General features: G+C 45.0%; 1 long non-coding RNA gene across 1 annotated transcript; it reads left to right on the top strand.

Annotated features, from left to right (window-relative positions):
- Window positions 1-4,236: 4,236 nt before the first annotated feature.
- On the top strand, window positions 4,237-5,274 carry LOC119252442 (uncharacterized). Its single transcript, XR_005126817.2, has 3 exons — window positions 4,237-4,360; window positions 4,536-4,620; window positions 4,718-5,274. It is a non-coding gene; the product is annotated as an uncharacterized LOC119252442 (long non-coding RNA).
- The last annotated feature ends 1,454 nt before the right edge of the window (window positions 5,275-6,728 follow it).

The raw sequence follows: 6,728 nt of genomic DNA, 5'->3' as shown, positions 1-6,728 counted from the left end.
GGCTGTGGATTGCTTCATAGTGCGGTGCTTAACCCCTTGCACCACCAGGGAGGCCCTCTATCATCAGTTTTAAAAGGATTTAAATTTTATCCATTTGTTCTGAAATTTCACATGTTGTGCCCTGGAGTGGGCATATTAATTATGGAGACTCTTCAGAGGGGCTTTTTCAGTCTGATAACTCAGATCTTTCAATCTGGGAAGTGTTACCGCTTAGGCAACATTCTGGCTTCCTATTGCTGTGTCATCACCCCCAAAACGTAGTGACTTCAAACCACATGGTCATTGTATAACCTCTTACTGATCTGGGATTAGCTCAACAAGGTGGCCCTCTCGCCAGAGATTGAGTCATGTGGTGGCTCGAGTTGGGGCGCAGGAGGTTGGAGTGGAGGTTTCTTGGCCATCTCTCCTCTTCGCGGGGGTCCTATGTGAGCTCTTCATGTGGCCTAGCTTGGGCTAGGCTTGAGGAGAAATCGGACCGCTAGCATTGTGGCCCGGGGCTCAGGGAGGTTCTTCCAGCAAACAAAGCAGAAGCAGCATTGCCTCTCATGGCCTTGTGTCAGAGTCACATCACCACCCGCCCTTCCACCCCACTATAAGGGCGAATAGCCGCAAGACCTTCTAACCACCATCTCTGGATGGTGACATGGCAAAGTCCAAGACGGCATGTGGGGTAGGCATCGTGCAGCCCTCTTTGGAAAATACAGCCTGTCACAATTTCCTCTTCCCTTAGTTCTTTCATTATCTATTTTCCCTAATGGTTTTGATCTTCTGGGCTAATCCTCAGTTTTTGAAAGTCTCTATTATTCCTTTCTTTATCTTTTTGTTCTACCGTCTAGGTGATTTCATCAATTTTATCATAATCCTACTACTGACTTTTAAATTCTGACTACCATTTTTAATTTGTTCTCTGCTCCTTTTTTTAAAATTGCATCCTGTTTTGATTTCATGGCTGTAATATCTCTTTTATCTTTCTAAAGCTATGTATTATGGTTTCTTTGAATTGTTGTTTTCTACAATTGCCTCTTTTCTCCATTGCTTTTTTCCCCTCCCTTAATGTTAGACACATTAAGAGATCAAATACTTGCTCATTCTTAGATGTTTCTGACTGGAAGTGCATGGAAGGGCTTCTGTACTGGCATTCTTCTTTTTCTTTTTTTTTTTTTTAAGATGTATTTATTTATACAAGAACTGGGGTACAGGCCAGATGCGCGGGAGGGTGAGAGGATTCACCAGAGACAGAGCGGGGAACACAACAGGCAGAGTGATGAAATACACTGCTGAGGGGAGCAGCGGGCAAGGCAGGAGAGGTCTGCTGCGCCATGTGGGATTCTCACTGGCCAGCTGGGATCGAACCCTCAATACAGAGGCTGAGGACAGCTTCACAGAGCGGCACTCAACCGCCTGCACCACCAGGGAGGCCCTGTACTGGCATTCTTGATCAGGTGGCCACCCGGCTATCTCTTGGGAGCTCCAGATACCATTGCCTCCACTTTCTTTTCCCTGTGGGGTTGTTTGGTTTCTCTGGAGAAGGCTTCTCCCATGTCCCGCGGGGTGCAGCTGCTGTATATGGAGCCGAGAGGGGAGGCTTAGGGAGCTCTGTGCCATACAGGGCCTTTTTTTTTTTTTTTTAAATAAAAGTTTATTTATTTAGGCATACAAGAACTTGGGTGTTGGTCAGAGGTGTTGGGGAGGAGCAGATTTACCAGAGACAGAGTGGGGAGCAGAACAGGCCCCCTCCCTGGGCCTTTTGATGTTCCCATTTGGGGCCCTCCTTTGCATTCATTTCATAATTCCTCAATTCCAGAGCAAATGTCACATCTCCTGCAGAGTTGGGAGGGTGTGATTGGCTGGTTGTAGGGGTTGGGAGTCCCTAGAATAGCATTATTATTCTTTTATGCAGGGTTTCAAATAATCTCCATGTCTAGCCCTCCACTTCACTGGCTTTCTGCAGTATCTTGTGCTTCCCATTTCTGAATCTTTCATCAGTTTTCTGTCGCTAATATGTTTTCTTCTCCTTGGTGCCTTCTGCAGAGATTAGGGTTTGGCTTTCCTCCTGTTGGCTCTGCCAAGTGCCATTCTGATGCCTGCTTTCTGCTGCTTGTAGCGTGTCAGAGATTTAGATATCTCTAGTTCTATCGAAGATGGTGTTGTCTTTCTGTTTCTGGCTTTAAGATTTTGGTAGTATCTTGGGCCTCCCTGGTGGTGCAAGGGTTAAAGTCTCAGCACTATTAAGCTATTGCCAGCCACTGAGACACGAGTTTGATCCCCAGCCAGGGAGCTACCCACATGGTGCAGCAGAGCTCCCCTGTCTTGCCTGCTGCTCCTCTCAGCAGTGTATTTCAGTCAGTCTGCCTGTTCTGCTCCCCACTCTGTCTCTGGTGAATCCTTTCACTGCTCCCCACTCCCTGCACCTCTGGCCTACACCCCAGCTCTTGTATGCATAGATAAATAAAATGAATCTTAAAAAAAAAACTGGGAGTCTGCCCACATAGGTGACTATGACAAAATTTGATCCTGGGCCAGTACCTGGAAGCAAATACCTTAAGTCACCTCATCATGCCGCCTTTCCTGAGAGCTGGGGCCCACCCTTCTCACTCCAAGGCCCCCTGTCCTGACACAAATGGGCCCAGGCTCTCCCCCATGACTGATTTGTAAACAACACCAGACGGGAGGCCGAAGAGACACTGTCATGCACAGGCCCTGTCCAGCCCTCTTCCCTTCCTGGGGTCTCCGTCTAGCCCATGTGGATGTGTCTTGTTGACTGTCACCCCCCGGGGGGCATTATGTCACTAACTGGCAATCTTCTGCTTGTCCCTTCAGGTCCCTTTGGGCCACTTTGGGAAGCTGATTCATAGGGGTGTCCTCCATGGCCTCCCTTCCCGTCACGTTGGGCAGGAAGCCTGGCTGAGGGTCCCAGAGAGGCAGGAGAGTGAGGGCAGAGCACTGTTGCCCTGGTTCCTTCTCCACAGGTTGATTTGGCCCCTTCAAAGGTCACAGCTCTTTTCAAGGTGGCCTTCTGTGTCCGACTCTCTTTCCAGTGCTGTTACTGCTCCTTCCCCTTATCTTTCAAAGGGGGTGTAGCTCTCAGATTAAATCCTGAAGGCTGCATGATCCCTTGGGTTTTCCTACCCTGCCCATGCCTCTGTAAATAGTCCCTTTGTGCTGGGTTGGATGTGACCTTATTTGGAAAGAAGGTCTTTGAAGATGTAATTAGTCATGATGAGGTCATACTGATTAGGTGTGAGCCCTAACTCCATTGACTGGTGTCTGTATAAGGCCATGTGAAGACACGGGGAAGAAAGTCACATGATAATGGGGCCAGAGATTAGAGGCAGGCAGCTAGGACCCAGGACTTCCAGGGATTGCTGACACCACCGGAGCCAGAGGAGGCATGGAACAATTTTCTCTTAGAGCCTCCCGAAGGAACTAACCCCGCTCACAACTTCATTTTCAGAGTTCTGGCTTCCTGAGTTTTGAGACAAGAATATTTCTATTGTTTGAAATCCCTGGAATATAGTGATTTGTTACAGAAGCTCTAGGAATCTAAAATACATTTATCAAACTTTTAATTCTCCAAACTTGAGTTTGTTGACTGTTACCTGTGAAGACTGGGCTGATAGAGTGCACCTCATCTCCTAAAGCCTTCCCATACCCTCAGTAAGCCCAAATTCTCACCTCCCTATCAGGGTTCCACACTGTTTTCCATTCTCTTACTGCCTGGCCCCCACAAATGTGAATCCACTGGTCCAGCCAAGCGGGCCTATTGGTTCCTGATCCTGCTTTGCATTTGTCTCAGTAACCCTGGCCTGGTTCCTCCACCAAATCTCATCCATTGTTAACTCCAGCTCTACTGGTTTACCACCAGCAGGAAGTTTTCTGGACTCCTCAAGCTTCAGAGATGGACCATATTAGCTGTTAGTGCCAACCCGGTCAATCTAGCTCATGGGGCTATGCACCAGTGGTGTTTACCTGGTGTGCTGTATGCACTTCTCCCAGCTAGACTGCAGTTCTATGAGACAGATTCTTCAGGAAAGGTCCCACATGGTAGTGAGTGGATGAAAGAGCATGAAGTGTTTCTGGAGCTGATGATCTTGGTGTACCAGCTAGGGGAAAAGCAGGACCTTCTAGGCTCCTGGGGAGCTTGGGCCCCTGAGCTCAGCCACTCAACATAGAGGTTGCTGGAAACTACTACCTGTAATCCACCTGTGACATCATAGTAGGGTCAGGTACTTTCAATGATGTGTTTGTTCTAAGTGGAGCATCCCCCGTCTCTCAATGACACCTTTCATCTATCCTGTCTCACATTTCAGTTCCAGGCTCAGACTATAAAAAAGGACTCTGACTAATTCCCTAACTAGAGGTGTGTGCTGAAGAGAGAATTTTAAGTGTGTTCGACTACTCCAACCTTAAACAATCAGGCTCCTTGTCCTTCATTTTCCTCTCTCTTTCTTGAAGAAAAATATCACTGATTTTCTGAGCCATCAACTACCTCTCTCATCCCATTCCCAGATATTAACCTTTCTCTCTCTCTTTAGAGAAAATGAAGAGATACCCTGTTGTAAAATCTATCTATAAGTCCTCCTTCCTGGGGGAAGAGAATCTTCTTCAGAAAAAAGCAGAGTGAGTATTGTATTGAGGCAGGAAAGTCCTCTTCTTGCATCTGTTTCTCTCTTTGCTGAATCTTTTTTTAACTGACCTGAGTCTTCCCCCTTTCTAGGAAATCCTGGCCTGCCAAGGGATCAAGATGGGAGGCAGAGGGAATCCTGCCCTCTCACTCTTTGGGCAATAAGCTCTGCCTCTCCCTGCCTCGTGCTTCTGAGCCCTGCCTCTGTGGGTGCAGCCTTAGAACAAAGGTAGTACTGCACCCACGGCTCCCACCAGTCTCCCGCCCCATCTCTCAGATGCTCCCCAAAGTGTCATCAGGGAGGAAGCACCAGTCTTCTCCAGTGATTGTCTTTAGGGCTCAATTCTCCCGCAGCTCTCCAAAGCCCAAGGCGAAGACCAAGTCCCAGTTGCTATCTTGGAGCAAGTCAAGAGTTTCTTGCAATGCCATGGCATTACGCAAGCCAGTATCTATGGGCGTGTGGCCACAGCGATTTCTTAATCCATTATCTAAGACCTTTTCAGAGGAATCCCTGCACACCAACATCTCACTGGGAGGAGTCAGTGAGTCCTCCAGGCAGAGAGCCAAATATCCAATGATATCACTTGTGGAGCAGGACAAATTCTAGTCCTTTCTGCAAATCTTATTTAAATAAAAATAAATTTAGTCAATTATGGTCCTTTCCTTGTGTCTACTCAAAGCATGGTGGCTATTTTAACTGAAATCACATTTATCTTCTCATTTTAATCCCAATTGGTATCTTATGGTTGAGGGTTTTGATGATCCTTCAATTATGGCTCCTGTAAACCAATGCACAGGAGACACTATGGCCCGTGGACTTTTTTCTATAGTGTACAATGGCAGTGGGCCATGGAGTAAGATCCACCTGATCCACAAACAAATCTGATAGTATTTCATTGGTATTATATTGACTTTATGGGCCTGACATCATTACAGTATGAGTCTTCCCATTCATGAACATGGTATATCATTGCATTTGTTTAGGTCTTTAAATTCTCTCAATGATGTTTGATAGAGGTGGTGATGAATTGTAGAGGTCTTGTACATTTTCATTAGACTTGTTCATGAGAATTCGATGGATTTTACTGCTATTGTAAATCATATTTTTTAGGGAATTTTTCTAAGGACTGGTAATGGGTAGTATATAGGAAGGGAAGCCTTACAATACACACTCCATTTCAAAAAAAGCTTTATTGAGATATAATTTACATACTATATTCACAGATATATATAACTGTTATGTCAATCAAATTTAGAATACTTTGTCGAAGAAAGCCCATGCCCTTTAGCATCCTCTATTGATTGCTCTGCTTTTTATATTTTTATTTTTGTTGCTGGTAGTTTATCTAAGTATATCACTTGTATTCAGTGACTTGGTAAAAAAAAAAATATATATATATATATTAAGATTTATTTATTTATTTATGCATACAAGAGCTGGGGTGTAGGCCAGAGGTACAGGGGTGGTGGGGGTGAGAGAATCCACCTGAGAGAGAGTGGGGAGCACTCGGTCTGAAATACACTGCAGAGGGGAGCAGCAGTTGAAACGGGGGAGGTCTGCTGCACCATCTGGGTTAGCTCCCAGGCTGGGGATCAAACTTGTGCTGCAGTAACTGCAGATAGCTTGATAGTGCTGAGACTTAACCCCTTGTGCCACCAGGGAGGCCCTAAATATATATTTTAATTCAAGTAGTTAGTAAATTATTTTGGATTTTCTACATATACCATGTCATTTATGAATAATAATTTTTTTACTTTCCCATTTTGAATCCTTAAGCCTTCTATTTATTTTTCTTCTCTCATTGTATTGGGCAGGACATATAGTACAATGCTTAATAGAAATGTTGAGAATGGACATCTCTAACTTGTACTTATCTAAAGAGAAAACATTCACTATTTCATTATTAAGTATGATGATTACTGTCAGGCTATGTTTTAGGCTTTTTCAGGTTAAGGAAATTCTTTCAGAGTATTGTCATCATGAATTGACCACCTAAGTTCAAATCCAGTCTTCTTCTTACCAGTCATTTTACTTTGGGGATGTCACTTATGTTTTTTGAGCCTCAGTTTCTTCATCTTAATTGGGAGAAGGAATTTCTATCTT

The sequence above is a fragment of the Talpa occidentalis genome, unplaced genomic scaffold (genome assembly GCF_014898055.3).
Source record: "Talpa occidentalis isolate TD23 unplaced genomic scaffold, MPIMG_talOcc4v2.1 talOcc4.2, whole genome shotgun sequence".
Taxonomy (NCBI): Eukaryota; Metazoa; Chordata; class Mammalia; order Eulipotyphla; family Talpidae; genus Talpa; species Talpa occidentalis.
The sequence above is the reverse complement of the archived record's forward strand: the minus strand, read 5'-3'. Positions and strand labels throughout refer to the sequence as shown.